The 16196-nt window shown below is 38.7% G+C and overlaps 1 protein-coding gene across 1 annotated transcript in view; it reads left to right on the top strand.

Moving 5' to 3' along the window:
- The window catches only part of SRGAP3 (SLIT-ROBO Rho GTPase activating protein 3), a 205769-nt gene that overhangs the window by 15988 nt on the left and 173585 nt on the right, over positions 1-16196 (top strand). The gene's annotated exons all lie outside the window — the stretch shown is intronic.

Here is a 16196-nt window from a genome sequence, read left to right as displayed (position 1 = left end):
GGGTATTGTTTACTTCATAATCCAAACAGATCAGGTTTCTCTTGATCCCAGCCTCCTGTATTTCTTGTTCTACAGCAAGGTTGGGCTATTAATTTTCCTAAGAGACAACATGAGGAATAGTGGGTTGTTGTGCAGAGCCACTGCTGCTCTGCCAAATATGGCCCACAGGACGTAAAATGCCCAAGTCAGTCCTACAGCTTAGTAGTATTAGAATGGAACAACGTTATTGTTTTGAGTTTTATTTCTTCGTTTCTTCAAGCTTTAGATCTTTCTCCTTTCTATGGTTTGAGGCGTGAATGTCATAAATATGATCTGAACTGAATATCATTTGAACTGCTAAAGAAAGAATTTGTGTGGATGGGACTTTAGTGTTGTAGGCCAGGGGTCCCCAACCTTGGCAACTTTAACATTTGTGAACTTCAGCTCCACAGGTCTTACAGTTGGGAAGGTTGGGGACCCCTGTTCTAGGCAAGTGGATTCTGCCCATTATGTGTACGTGAAGAGAAGCAAAAGGTCAAAGGGAGGTGGCCAGTTGTGATTTGTTTCTTTACATATGCTGCACAGATAAGCTCTTGATTACAAGGGTAGATACTCTGGCCTCATGGTAGAGGAGAAGATGAGAAAGGAATGATGGATAAACACATGGAGTGAAGCTAGTGTACATGTCCTGAAAATTTGATTGAGCTCTGCAGTGCCTGTTTTTAGAGACTTTGGAGACTGGGGAAGAAAGAACAGTTACTTAATGATTTTTATTATTTTATCAATAGATAAAATACAAAGAAAAATAAAGATAGGAAATTAAGGGAAGGAAAAAGAGAAGGGGAAAGAAAAATATGAGGTACAAGGGAAGAAAGAAAAAAAGTGTTGACTTCCAACTCTTTTTAGCAATAGTACAAGGTAACAGCATTCCAGCCTCAACTTTTTACCTTTACACATTAGTATATAGCAAACTATTTCTATGACAACAAATCTATTTAATCAGCAAAACCAAAGTCAAAGTTTCATCACAAGCACAAAATCCAGAAGTGATATCCAAATAAAAAACATAAATATATTGTCTTTGAATAAAACAATCAATTTAACCATTTCTGCTGTTTATTTAATCCCATTTATATCCCTCCCTTCTCCGAAGACTCAGGGCGGCTTACAATCTAAGCACAAATCAATGTGCTTAGCAGTAGCCTTCATTCTATGTATTGCTTGTTAGGGCTTTCGCCCCCCCCCCCCAGCGGCATTATTACAAAGTCAGCTTATTGCCCCCAACAATCTGGGTCCTCATTTTACCTACCTCGGAAGGATGGAAGGCTGAGTCAACCTTGAGCCTGGTGGGATGCGAACCTGCACTAATTGCAGGCAGCTGGTGTTACTTAAGGAGGCATTAGCCCACTGCTCCACCAAGGCTCTTTAACCAATTTAACCAACAGGCTGTGGCTAAAGAGAGCCTCTTTCAGCTTAATAAAGATTAATAGTCCTTAAAAATGATTAAGAAATGAAAGGCACAACTTACTGTCTGTTTGAAAAATAAATTCCAAAATTGCTGCTTCTTTAATAATGAACTGAATGCAGCCCCAACCCCAGCTTTCAGCATACAGGCTGCTTTGAAGCACAGCTCCTGAAGCTACTTGCAGACCTTTGCTGTATTGGAGGATCTTGAGTGATAATTCTGGGACTTTCCCTAACCCAGGAGAGTAATATAAAATAAAGGAATGCTGGTTCCTTCTCTTGGCAATTGAAAAAGCTACAGCCCAGGAAAAAAAACCCTTCAGGGATCCGTCCCTGGGCATATAATCAGTTGGCCATCTTTTCAACAGAAGTCCAGAAAGAACAGTTACACATTGGTTACAGACTTGAATGGTAAATTTGATTACCTGAATCTGAAATATAACAGATTAAAATTTGGTAGAGAAATATGGCATCACTGTTCTGGAAAAGGCCTACTTCTAAAAAACAAATGTTTGCATTCTTGAAAATAGTGGAAAAATTATTCATATGCTTTGCTAATCATTTTCTTAACTTGTACTTTGCAAATTTATTTAAGAATGAGGTTAAAAAAAGGAACTCTTTGATTCTGATACCTAAAATAAAGGGAGGTTAGTTCAGATTACTAGTGTTTCTTGTTTGTGTCCATGGTCTATTTAAGTCAAACCTTCCTGTAATTAAGGATTAGTCTTTATGTAGCTTAGCATTAAAAGCACTTACAGGGAAAGATACAAATCCTGTTAATGCCTTGTATATATGTGCATATTTGGAGGGTATAGAGATTGAGAAAATCGCAGTAGAAATCTTTCAGGTTTAAAATTAGTAATGATTAAACTGCAAAAATCATTTAAGGCAGTGGTCCTCAACCTGTGGTCCGTGGACCCTCAGGGGGGTGGGGTGGGGAGTGTGATATTGTCACTGAGGATCTGCAAAGGTTTGAAGAAGTGATATGATTTAAATCTCAAATCTTGGGGGTCCATGGCCACAAAAGGTATTTAAAGGGGGTCCATGGTGAAGAAAAGGTTGAGAATCATTACTTTAAGGGATCACTGAACCTCAGTATTGAAAGAACACAATAAGAGCAAAGAACTTGACTTAGGTATTTCCCTAATTTGAAAATGTATTGAGTATTTAATTACCCTTTTGCTTTGCTTACGTACTAAATAGTCTTTTTATCATGTAAATAAAGTTTCGATCAAAGGAATTTTAAAATCCTACTGCTTTTGTTATATCAAGGTAAAACTAATGAACAGAACTTGAAGATTGAAGTTTAATGCGCCATATAAAGTATTTTGCTGGCTCTTATGATTAAAAAGCTTTGCAAGTCAAGTTGAAATAGTGCCTGTTGCTTTGAAGAATATCTGAATTGTGAAGGATTAAGTACTGACAACTTTGATCTTGTCTTTAAAGCAACTGCTTTAAATATAATGTAGAATGACAGTGAGGAACCTCTATCTTGTGGTGTGGTTGTGCACATAATAAATGGATGTGAGATTGGCTTTGAAAGTTTGGGAGATGGTTAGCTGGTCAGTGAAATAAAATAAATCATTTTGGCACTCTTCATATGAGTAGCATATATACTTTTTTTTTTAAACGGTAGCTACTTTTTTTGTAGAGAAGTTATATATATGAAGAGTGCTTCAGGCAGAAACAAAGCCTCAGGACTTCTATCATTAGAATAGTCTGATGCATATTGTGTCTAGTTCATATAGGTCACAAATAGCATAAGGGTGAACAACTCAGATAACTCAAATAACTCATGTATTATTTAAATTTATTATAGACTCCAATTTTCTAGAGGTATGCATGAAATGGGAATCATGCTTCATCTTGGAACAGAGCAACTGCATTTGAAATAATCTGTGAGAATGTTTTTATTTGCTATGTTCCGTTGTAACAAAACTTGAAACTTGTTTTATTCTGACCTTTTTTTGTGTTTGAAGTCCGGTGCTTCACTTTGTTCCCACAAGAAATGGCCTGTTTTGAGATTGAAACTTTATGTTTCAAACTTGCTTTATATGACTGGGATTATGAAAATGTCCATGCTTAGTTCCAGGGGTGGAACAAAACAGTGTGTTTGTTTCCAACCTCAGAACAAATTACTGGAACATTTTGCTTCAAGATCAGAATACTTGAAAGAAGTCTTCTGTGAGCTGGAAACATTTTGCGCATCTCTTTTCAAGTGAGTTTTTTCCCTTTAAATTGGCTGGAGCTGTATTGATTGCCAGTTAGCCTCCAGGTGCAATTCTGACTACCGGTTAACACTTTTAAAGCCCTATCTGGCCTAGGGCCTGGATAAGTCTGAGAACATTTTCTGCAAGTTGAATTTATCCACCTAGTGAAATCTGAGGACTTGCTCTCTCATCAGAGAGAATACCAGATTGCGTCCTCTCAGTCAAGCTCCCCCAACCCGCCGTTCCCCTGCAATCTGCTTCCAAATAACCTGAATACATTCTTTGCTCTTCATGTTATGTTTTTGACTAGTAAAAACAGGGCTTTTCAGAAAGGTATTCAGGGACATAGTTTATCTCAAATAGCGGCACATCAACGTTATGGCCACTATTAAAGTTACAGTATTTGGTTTCTTGTTATTTTTAACTTTCTTTGTTATAGACCACTCAGAGTCTCTGGAAATAAGTAGAATATAAGACATGTAAATTGAAGAAATAACTAAGAAATAACTAAGTATTGCTTGGAAAAGTTCTCTCCTTCGCCTCTTGGAATGATGCTAAAGCTATGTTCAGCATTCTTTAATTTATAAGGCATTTCATCTCAGAATACAGTATAGGACAGAAATATTAAGACCATCCTTAAACTCTTCAAGACCGGGAAACTCTCTTGTTTAAAATTTTGTTTGTCAAACAGCTGACGATAAATGGAAGCTGATCTTGTTCACATTCTGGTTGGTGATACTGGATTATCTAGATTGCTATTGACTTCATGAACATTTTTTTTAGCAAAAGTATAGAAGTGGATTTACTTCTTTTCAACTCTTCTGTGTAATCTACAGCTCAGGATTTACTGTTGGTGCCTGTTCATGTACCAACCAAGTATATTCAGCTAGGTCCTGCACCTGCTATGACTTCCTGTAGGGCTATGAGGACTGTATTTTCTAACTTGGTGAGGTCACAAAGTAGATTACTTTTCCTTTCTTCCTATTGAAAACAAAACTTTCACCACTTCACAACAGTGATATAATAGGTTTAAATAGGGACAGTATTTTAGAAACCATTTTGGCAACTTGTTTTGTGAAGAAAAAGTCTGTTGCAGTTTTTCTCTTTGCTTAGCCATTCAGCAAGGTTTCAGCTCCACTGACATTTTCGGCAGCAATGTAGACATCCATGAAAGATGACCATTTCTCTGAAAAGAGAGTATCTAGTTCATTTTGAACAATTTTCTGGATTGTATTTAAGTCCCTATATTTAATTGGAATAATGATCTCCAGTTTTAATATTTAAGTTATCTTTTTATGTTCCTTAGTAATGTATTTTACTTTTGCACTTTTAAACAACTCTAATCCAATCAGAAAACAGTTGCTATTCAGTATTATAAAAATAACAATGTATGTAATGCTTTCTATTGTCTATAATCACTGCTCAACAATAATAGCAAATTTCTGAATTTTAATGAAGCTGTGATTGGGCAGTGCCTATGTATTTTAGTATGGAATGTAACAACAACCATAATTCATATTTATTTGTGTCATATTTCATGAAAAAAATGGATTGCCAATGAAAATAATAGCCATCATTATACCTATGTATGTTATTCTGATTATGCAAACCTGGCTTTGAATATGCCAACTTAAACTCTATAAAGTACTTCTTCATTAAAGAGCACATAGCACTATTACATTACTGCTTGGAAAGAGTGAGTGAAAACTGTCTATAGTACCTTGCAGAATAGTAGAAGTTTATCTGGTCTCTAGGGAAATACAATCAGAGATGCTTGAAGTTAAGGACTAGAGGAATATTTGCATACAATTTTAATGTAATTTTCTCTATGAGTGTATGTCAGTATATTTCAAGTACCTTCAGTTGGTCGGAGGTAGAAACAGTACTTGGGATTGTCAGGTGGCCTCTAGAGAAACATTCTAGCTTGCTTAGAAAAACATAAATATGCATGGGGTTAAACTAGATTCAGGATGTGCTTGAACATCCTGGACAAAATGTACCAAACTAACTAGTACTATCATTACAATTAGGGAATATTGAATATGGGCACAAGTACATCTTAGGGAGATAATTAGTCTCTGCAAACTTTATATTAGTAAAAAGCTTTAAGTAATTGCTTTGTTTGACATGGGGCATTAATCCATGATTGGCAGTGGAGATCAATTCTATGGGCTCATTTGATGAAAATCTAGCTTTAAGGAAGGTTGTGATTAGGGAATGTACATCAGTAGACAATACAGTATAAGGGCATGAGTTAACAAATAAAATGATTGATAACAAAAAGAACAGGGAAGGAGAGAGTAGTTCTAAATGAAAGAGGTTTGATCTGGTACAGTTAATGAATCCATGCAGGAAAATGAAGATATATGTTTAGTTATGAATGCAAAGGTTGCTTATGAAATATAAACTGAGAATATTTTATGGTTGCCCACTCACCAACAGCTGTGAAGAGTTATTCATGCATATTTATGGAACAGGAATGAATAAAGAAGCATGATTGATTTGATCATTGACTGAAAGATAAGATGTAAAAGATAAATGAGAGGTTCTGAATTGGGATAGATGATTAGTGGAATCCATTAGTGGAATGGATTTTTGAACTGAATAGACATTGAAGGTCTGAAAGAAACAAAAGTGAGAGCAGAATTATGACAGAAACAAAAATATTGGAAGATAGCTTAATTTTCTAACACAATCAATGGAAAATGGTGGAACAACGATGTGAAAGAGACTGTGGGTGAGGAACCATACATAGCAGAGAATGATTGCTCCAGAAATAAGTTATTTGTACAATATTTATAGAGCGAACAAGATCTTACAGACAAGGAATGATTAAATGAGAGAAAAGGCCTCATTCACTTTTTGGAAGTAAATTAAAAGGTCTACACAAGAAACCTGCAGTGGAAGAAATGGAACTAAAAATGATGAAGTGAATGGTGATGAAACTGAAGTGAGGCAATGTTGGAAGGAATATTTAGTGAAATGTGTGAGAATTAGTGATATATCAAACAGGGACATTGAAAGGAATGCCATGTAAACAGCTAAAAATATTTCTCTCTTGAGCAGGAGATACAGTTTCTTTCTGTTGTTTTAGTAATGACCATATGCAGAATCAAATTGTTTACTTTTGATAGTGTGAAATCTAATTTTCATAGTTAGCTGAGGGCCCAAATGATTTACAGCATGTTAGATACCTTGTACAATGCCAGAAGGAGTATTGATTTGAAAATTAATAAATCAAAGGTCAAGGCAGTCATGCTGGACAAGAAAAATAGAGTGAATAATTTGCGTAAATTGCAAAAAAACTAGAAGTGGATGAATTTATATACGGTATTTGGTGGATTGATTAATAAACATGAGAAAATAAATGGAGCAATTTCAAGATGTACAAATACTGTTACAAAGTTGACGTCTATTGCATATGTGGTCTGTTGCAAGAAATGAACTGCTTGTCAAAAGAAGCAAAAATTACTATATACATTATATGGATAGCCTTTTGTCCACTTTATTTTATGGAAGTGAGAACCATAGTATGATTTATTTAGTTCTGACTTAATCTGATACATGAATTCCATCATTCCTTATTTGTTGTTCTTTGCTGGCTGAGATATTGGTAATGCCAGAAAGGTCCTGTTGTCCATTGCACCAGTCAAAATTGCAGCAGGAAAAAAAGAGTCACATTAGCTTCCCGGTTACTGAAGAACTCTTTAACTGATATTCCTTTATCAAACGGCTCCTTGCAGTGTTTTTGCAGGCAATAAGAGGAAATGGGGATGGATGGAGATGAGAAAAGATTAAGCTTTGCTTCTGTGCACCCTTAACTGGCAATGAGTCCTATCACAATAAGAATTTTCTAAGTGACGTTACAATCTCTACTTATTTGCCTGTAAAACTCACTGAACTTCACTACATACTGCGTAAAATTTGGTCTTTTGTGTATGTGTGCCTGTATGTGTTTGAGTCAGTGCCAACTCCTGGTGACTACCTAGATTAGTGCCTCCAGTTTTCCCAGTCAAGATTTTTTGCCCTTGCCTCTTTTCTAGGGCTGAGAGGCGACTGGTCCATGTTCACCTAGCCGGCTCTGTGCCTAAGATGGGTCTAGGATTCACGGTCTCCCTGTTTTTAGCTTGATGCCTTCACCACCCCACCAAAGAGGCTGTCCCATCCAGGGTTATACTGTTCATTGTTTTTGTTTTATTGATACCATGGGAAAGAAAGAGACACAAACAGAGCACACGAGAAGCAAGATAATGGCATCTTCCAATTTGTTATTGGTCCATTTATATACACCGATGGCAGTTTTAAGACTTATTTTTCTCTTCTGGTTCTTGTTGAAGTTTCCAAATGGGGTAGTCAATGCATGCATTGGTCCATGCGCATATAATGCATATAAGAGCCTTGGTGGAGCAGTGGGCTAATGCCTCCTTAAGTAACACCAGCTGCCTGCAATTAGTGCAGGTTCGCATCCCACCAGGCTCAAGGTTGACTCAGCCTTCCATCCTTCCGAGGTAGGTAAATGAGGACCCAGATTGTTGGGGGCAATAAGCTGACTTTGTAATAATGCCGCTTGGGGGTGTGTGCGAAAGCCCTAATAAGCAGGCATATACATAGAATGAAGGCTACTGCTAAGCTTGTAAGCCGCCCTGAGTCTTCAGAGAAGGGCGGGATATAAATGGAATTAAAAAAATAAAATAAAAAAAATGTACACACAGTGAGCTACCACACAGGGTATAAAGACTAGTCACTGAGAATACAGTCTTATTTGAAAGATCTGGTATAATCTAAAATGAAGTGTTCTGTGTTCTGTAACTTTGTGGCCTTGCCAATTATTCACTGTCTAGTCACTGCAATCCAACTGATTCAATGACACCAGGTTACACTTAACCTTAAAAGGCAGTAGCTCTTAAAGTTTTTCAAAAAAGGAAAAAGCCTCTTGCTTCAATTTGCCTAATCCTTCTTCAACTTCGGATGTCAGAGCTGACATTCCGTGAGCAATGCCTTGCCCTTTGGTTGCTGAGCTTCCTGCTCTTATTTTATCAAGAGCGTTAAAAACATTTGTCTTCATCTTAGAAAAATCTGCTGCATTATCTTTTCTGTAAACCACTCTAAAATTCGGAGGGCTTGATTTGAGATAAGGAGAGCTTGTAAAATAATATTGGTAAAGAGAGAATGCGACATCGGTACAGATGCCAAGAAATGTCTGCAGTGCATTTGATTCAGTTTTGTCCTGGAGTTGCAGTAACAGATGGGTGACTCCTCTCCCTGTCAAGCAGCCATTTGACTTATATCTCATTTGTGCCTGACTGCATTATAGGGAGAGCAAGTCATTGTATAACAACCATTGTGTTTTAAATTGAAAGATCCAGGGGATTATGTAACAGATGATAATCAGATGGACGGACGTTGGCCAGTATTTCAGATTTCCCTTAAAGCGCATCCAGAGTTTTGTGTGGGATTAGTTACACATCTGATTCCTTATGTCTGATGGTGATTGCCTCCATGGCATAATCAGTTTGTTCCCAACCTTGAGCAATGAATGTGGTTACTTAACACTGCTGTTGGGGAGGAAAAAGAACAGAAAAACGTGCTGTAGATGCAGGATGCTGGATCATAGCATTGTGTGTTCCACACAAATTTGGGGAATTTACCATTGGGAATATAAGACCCTCCCATTGAAAATAGATAAAAACATTAAACCAAGAGGCATGCAGACAATTTTTCTTTCTCATCTGGTAACAGAAACATATGCATTCTTCCTGAAGGTGCTTTCAGTAAATTGTACTGATTTTGTTAAGTCCATGCTTTTTAACATGCTTCGTTTAATATTATACCAATCTCTGCTGCATGATTCAGTTGACTTGGCAGTGTTTGCATAAAAGGAAGACACTGACTGTTGCTATGGTCACAAAATAATTTCATACCTTTGGGAAGCTTCTCTCTCTCTCTCTCTCTCTCTCTCTCTCTCTCTCTCTCTCTCTCTCTCTCTCTCTCTCTCTCTCTCTCTCATACACACACACACACACACACACAACTCCATTGGTCAAGAGTGAATTATGGCTAGAAGGGGTGCATGTCATGATCAGAAGCATTCTCACCAAAGCAGTCCAAATGGCTATCCTGGAAAGAGCTAAATCCTATACGATTGAAACTGAGCTAATTTTGAGTGCCTTTACTTGCCTGCTTTTCATCAGGTTTTACTAGTTTTTGAGGGAGAGGGATTGCAACTCTAGTCCAAATTTTGCTTTATTCGGTCTTATTCATTGGGATGCTGAGGCTGTTTTAATTCTTTCTCTTGCATAATGCTTAGACACTTAGAGACTGAAATTCTGAAAGGAAGCTACTGTATTATCTAACATCTCTGATTAGTGGCTCTTCTGCATTCTTGCAAAACTGTCATATATATACTGTTCTAATCAGGGTGGGAACAAATGCAGAGCACAAAAATATCAATAATTTTAAAAAGATGAGGTAGAAATGTTGCTTGTAATCTCTTCTGACTCAAGAATAAATTTGAATGGGTGTAATATGCCCATATTCTAATGAACTTTTATTTATTTTGGAGACTTTTATAATAAGGATCAGTCTTGAGAAGTAATATCATATTCTTATTTCTCACTTGTTATATCTGAACTACATAATCATGCTTCTGTGGTTCTAAATATTGGTAGATTTATGGGAAAATCTTTAAATGTTAAGGATGTCTGTGTGATGCTGCATTATATTCCAAGACTTTGGAATCTGATTGTTTATCAGGAGTTATAGCTGGATTGTGCATAAGATGGTGGATAAAAATACATAGAGAAATTGCAAAAAGTGATATTATTCCAGATGTTAAGAAATAACTTATGCAAATGCATAGCTGATTTGTCTTGGAAAAGGTAATATACTAAACAAGGGGTAAAAAATATATACCACTTTGGTAAAGATTGTATGATATTTTATAAGAATCTTTTGTGTTTTATTATACTATAATACAGAGAGCCACTTGGTGTATGTGGAGGGAGGGAGGGAGAGAGAGAGAGAGAGAATACAACAGCAACAGGAAATGCATAATCACAGGAAAAATAGAGATGAATCGTAGAGTAGCAATGTGACACAGGAAACAAATACAATAAAGATGAATGATAGAGCTGCACATAAGGTAAACATACGTAACATTTTCCCCTTTTCATGTTAACCAAATAACATTGTGAAATTTTGGATGAGAACCAGTAACAACAATTCCTATAGGTTGAGTCTGTTGCGCAGTTGTGAACATCTGTCACTACAGGTGAAGATTGGCCTTTTTGTACTAAGAGTTTCTCTGACCTCGCTGAGTTGCTGAGCTCTTCTCACCACTTACCGGGACATTCTGCCTTTGCTGTCAGCTATACTGGCTTGCTCAGGACCACCATTAGCATTGGTCTGTGGCATCATCATATTTCAACACTGGGGCAGCAGTGACCAAGTGTTTTATCTCCTTTTCTGCCTGGTCATGCTTGGAAAGACAGTGCCAAACTTCATCTTTGTCCAGAAGACGTCTCAATGGCTGACACACCTCAGACAGGTGCGGCAGGAGTTTTGCTAAGTATGTGACAAAACTGACAAATCTCTGCACCGATTTGGCATTGGCAGGTGGGGCCATGTCCACAATGGCGCTAATCTTATTCAGGTCAGCTTTTCAGCCTTGTGAGGACAGGATATGTCTGTGGAAATGGACTCCTTGCACCTTGAACTGCAATTTCTTTGCACTGAGCCTCAGCATCACCTGCCTACAACAACAGTCTAGTAGTGCTATTAGCTTCTCATTGTGGTCATGCTCAGCTTCTTCATCTGTTTCACCACAGCCGACTATGAGAGCGTCATCAGCTATTGGCTCAATTCCACTGAGCCCACTTAATAGTTCATGCTGCTTTCGTTGATACACCTCTGGTGCTACATAGGCTCCAAATTGTAGTTTGAGCCATCTCTTTCTGTCCCAAGGGATTCAGAATGTGGTCATGTAGCTACTCTTGTCATCCAGTTTGCACTGTAAAAAGGCATCTCTGGCATCTCTGGCATCGACAAGCGTGAAAACTTGTGCTTTGCATAGTTCGTGCAATACGTCATCAAGTGTTGGCATTCGGTAGTGTGACCGTTTCAGGGCTATGTTCAGAAACTTGGGATCAATGCAGATACTGAGCTGCTCAGGCTTCCTAATAACAACCATGTTGTTTATCCAATAGGTAGGCTCAGATACTGAAGTAATATGTCCTTCAGATTCATACTTGTCCAGTTGTGCTTTGACCAGCAGCTTAATGGCTATTGGCACATTGCGTGGGGCACATTGTACTGGTGAAATGGTAGGATCAAATTCAAAGGGAACCTCTTCCGGAACAGATACTATGGGGCCTCAAACACCTCATTGTAGACTTGGAGGATTTGCTGTTTTGTCAGTGGCCTCGCCAAGGATTTTGAGGGGCGAATCTCAACATTGTGTAGCTCGGCCAGAATGGTGAACTGCATCAAACCCAGATGCTCACATGTTGATCCAAACAATAGCGGTTAGGCATCAGACTAGATACTAGGAGACTGTGTGTTCTGGTCCTGCTTTAGGCACAAAGCCATCTGGGTGACTTTGGACAAGTCACTTTCTCTCAGCTGTAAGAAGGAGAAACAGCCTAGACTCCTTTCAACTTCCCGCTCTTCCATTTTTTTTCTCCAGATGGGTGGAGGCATACTTAAATAAAAATCAGGATGCAAGTGCCAAGATAGGTCTGGAAAAGCATATTAATTTCCCTTTCTTCCCCTTTCCACCTCCTGTGTGGATGCTGGGATAAGTGAGTGTGAAAATAACAAAAACCTCAAAGATGAGGTGTCTGGTGAGGAGCAGTTAGGGGCTCAGTGTAAGTTCTTTAAGGTTAATTGGCTGAATCAGTCAACCCAGTTTTCCTGGTGTACTAGCATTGCTAGCATTCAATCCCCATGATCTAATTAAGTGTGTTGTGTAAACAGGCCAGGAGATGCTTCCTATGAAATGAGGGGAAGAGAGAGAAACATCTCTCAGAGCTTCTATGTGGCTTCATTGCTTTAAGATTTGTTTAACAAAAGACTGCTGAAGATAAGAGATGGTTATTTACAGAAAAGAAAAATCACTGTTCACATTTGGCACTGAAGTTGGGGAAAGAAACAATGGATTCCTTTTACTGGAAGACAGAGAAATTACTTGATAATGGAATCTGCTCCTTGGGAGTGAAGAAACACTCTTTCCATCTTTATTTGGAGATGGGTATAAGAATTTTTTTGGGGGGACGCGGTGGCTCAGTGGGTTAGGACGCTGAGCTTGTCGATCAGAAGGTCGGCAGTTTGGCGGGTCGAATCCCGAGTGCCGCGTAACAGAGTGAGTGCCTGTTACTCGTCCCAGCTTCTGCCAACCTAGCAGTTCGAAAGCACGTAAAAATGCAAGTAGAAAAATAGGGACCACTCCTGTGGGAAGGTAACAGCGTTCCATGCACCTTTGGCGTCCAGTCATGCCGGCCACATGACCACGGAGACGTCTTTGGACAAGCACTGGCTCTTCGGCTTTGAAACGGAGATGAGCACCGACCCCTAGAGTTGGAAACGACTAGCACGCATGTGCGGGGGAACCTTTACCTTTTATAAGAATTTTTAAGTATATCATTTCACTAGTATAGTAATGTATAGATGCCTACCTCATCTCTGCCTCATTTCTAATATGATTTGATAGCAATATTCAAAGATTCAGGCATCCCCAGGCATGTAAACCACTCCTTAAGGCAGGGGTGTCAAACTCAATTTCATTGAGGGCCGCATCAGCATTGTGGTTGCCCTCAGGGGGCCGGGTGGGTATGGCCTGGGTGGGCGTGGCCTACTGGGTGGGCGTGGCTAGAGTGTGTATGGCTTACTGGGTGGGCATGGCCAGCTCTACATCATTGGCATCAAGGGTGCCTATGGGGGCCTGGGCAGGAGTGGGACATATCTGAGGGTCTCTGGCAGAAGGAGGGTCTCTGGGCCAGGGCCAGGGCAGTGGGGGCCGTTCTCTCACTGTTTCCAGGATGGCTTCACGGGCCACATGCAACCACTTCGCGGGCCAGATCTGGCCCCCGGGCCTTGTGTTTGACATGTCTGCCTTAAGGAGTTGATTGAAAAACTGGAACTTTAAAAGTGGAGCATTTATGTATATAAACAGGAAAAATGACTGTTTCCAGTAAAAGACTCTGGAGAAATGATTCAACTAACTGCACTAAAAGGGTATAATTTAAACCCGATAGTTTTACATTACATTTCAATGTTTAAATAGGGATTTTTCATGATGGGTGAAGAAAAGTTATGCTTTCAAGACTCTCCAAGACATTGGAATGCTGCCAATCATAACCAAGATGACTCCTGATAGCTAAATTGAATGTGCATCCAAACTCATCAAACAAATAGATTTTAAAATCTGAGTGTAGTTAACTTGTTGCACCATCATACATGAGTGGAAATCACTAAAGACCATCACACTTATCCTCTCTAGTCCATAAGGGAATAGTACTCCAGCACATCTCTAAGACATCAGTTGACAGAGTTATTCAGATGGAAGGATGGCCAAGGATACAAAGAAAGTTGTCAAACTACAAAATTATTTAATTGTAATTAAGGAGAAGTTTATAGTTCCAAAAAAGGCATATGCCCTGACAGCATTTGAAGTAATTAATAATTGGGAGATCCATTTCCTTAAGAACATTGGATCATTGAGATGTTATGCTAAATCGTCAGCAATGATAAATTTTAGAATTTTGGGCACCAGGGACTTTTTTCCCTGGGAGGTTTTGTCACGGACCGGAAGGGGTGTGGTTTTGCATGCTACCTGCATGCTGTGGAAGGGGCTTCGCTTTTTTGCATGGACCACTTTCCGGTATGCCAAGGACCATTGCTGGTGCACGGACCAGGGATGGGGACCTCTGCATTAGATGAACAACAACAACAACAACAACAACAACAACAACAGAGTTGGAAGGGACCTTGTAGGTCTTCTAGTCCAACCCCCTGCTCAGGCAGGAAACCCTATACTATTTTAGACAAATGGCTGTCCAGTCTCTTCTTAAAAACTTCCACTGTTGGAGCATCCACAACTTCTGGAGGCAGGTTGTTCCACTGATTAATTTTCCAACTGTAAGGAAATTTCTCCTTAGTTTCAGGTTGCTTCTCTCCTTGATTAGTGTCCATCCATTGCTTCTTGTCCTGCCTTCAGATGCTTTGGAGAATAGCTTGACTCCCTCTTCTTTGTGGCAGCCCCTGAGATATTGGAACACTCCTATCATGTCAGCCCCGGTCTTTCTCTTAATTAAACAAGGAACTTGACAATAATAATTTGAGAACATTTATACATGAGATATAAACTTGTTTCATCTGCAAATATGAATTTAAACTCATTTATAAATCAATCCCTACTAATTTAATATAAATCACAAATCCCATATAAATATGATATATGAACCTCAGCTCCCAGAATTCCCTAGCCAGCATATCTTAAAGTTTCTAAGGATGAGAAAACTGCAATAGTTAGCAGATCTATTCATATTCATATTCATTCATTCATGCATTCAATATTTGTAGATTCATATTATTACCTAGAGCTAGCCTTGAAATAAAACAAAAGGAGTTGTATGCTTAAGGCTGTGACAAAAATGACAATATAATTTGGATATGCACAGCTTCAGGCCAATATTCTTTCTATATATTGACTCATTGTGGTCTAATATCTTGTTTTGGTGCTGTCTGCTAAAATAGCATAAGGAATTGGATGACCACTAATGTATCCACCAAACCTGTGGAAAATGTCAGCTCAATGCTTGTTTGATTTTTTTAAAAAAGCTGTTGAAGTTGAGATCTCTTTGTCACATTCTTACACATGAAGAAAGCAGTATAATTTGGATTCCAAATTACCCTATCTTTAGAATAGAATAGAGCTGGAAGGGACCTTGGAGGTCTTCTAGTCCAGCCCACTGCTCAAGCAGGAGAACCTATATAATTTCAGACAAGTGACTGTCTAGTCTCTTCTTAAAAACCTCCAGTGATGGAGCGCCCACGATTTCTGGAGGCAAACTGTTCCACTGGTTAATTGTCCTCACTGTCAGGACGTTTCTCCTTAATTTTAGGTTGCTTCTCTCTTTGATCAGTTTCCATCCATTGTTTCAGAGGTATTCAGAGATTATTTCCTATGAATGGGATATGCTTGCATCTGATAATAGTTCTTCAGTTGGCATTGGATATTCTCAAGCATGCAGGCCCACACTCTAGTGAATTTGATCTGACTTTGTTCTTTGCCGAGAAGGCAAAATGTTTGCTTGAGCCTCATGGAACATATTTATAGAAGTCACAGTTCTGTTACTGTCAGGAATCCCAGTTTAACTTCCTGACAATAATATAGTGCTGTGGGCTACAGGAGGACATTCTTCTTGATTTGTTATGGGTGAGGTTGTTTTTACCCTGGATGCAGATCATATGTGTGTTGTTGTTTCTTTTCTTCTTTAATCTGTTTTAATAATTGCTAGTCACTCAGACTCATGAATTTGAGATAGG

Source organism: Vipera ursinii, assembly GCF_947247035.1.
Source record: "Vipera ursinii genome assembly, chromosome: 2".
Classification (NCBI taxonomy): domain Eukaryota; kingdom Metazoa; phylum Chordata; class Lepidosauria; order Squamata; family Viperidae; genus Vipera; species Vipera ursinii.
This window is presented reverse-complemented; position numbering and strand designations above follow the sequence as displayed.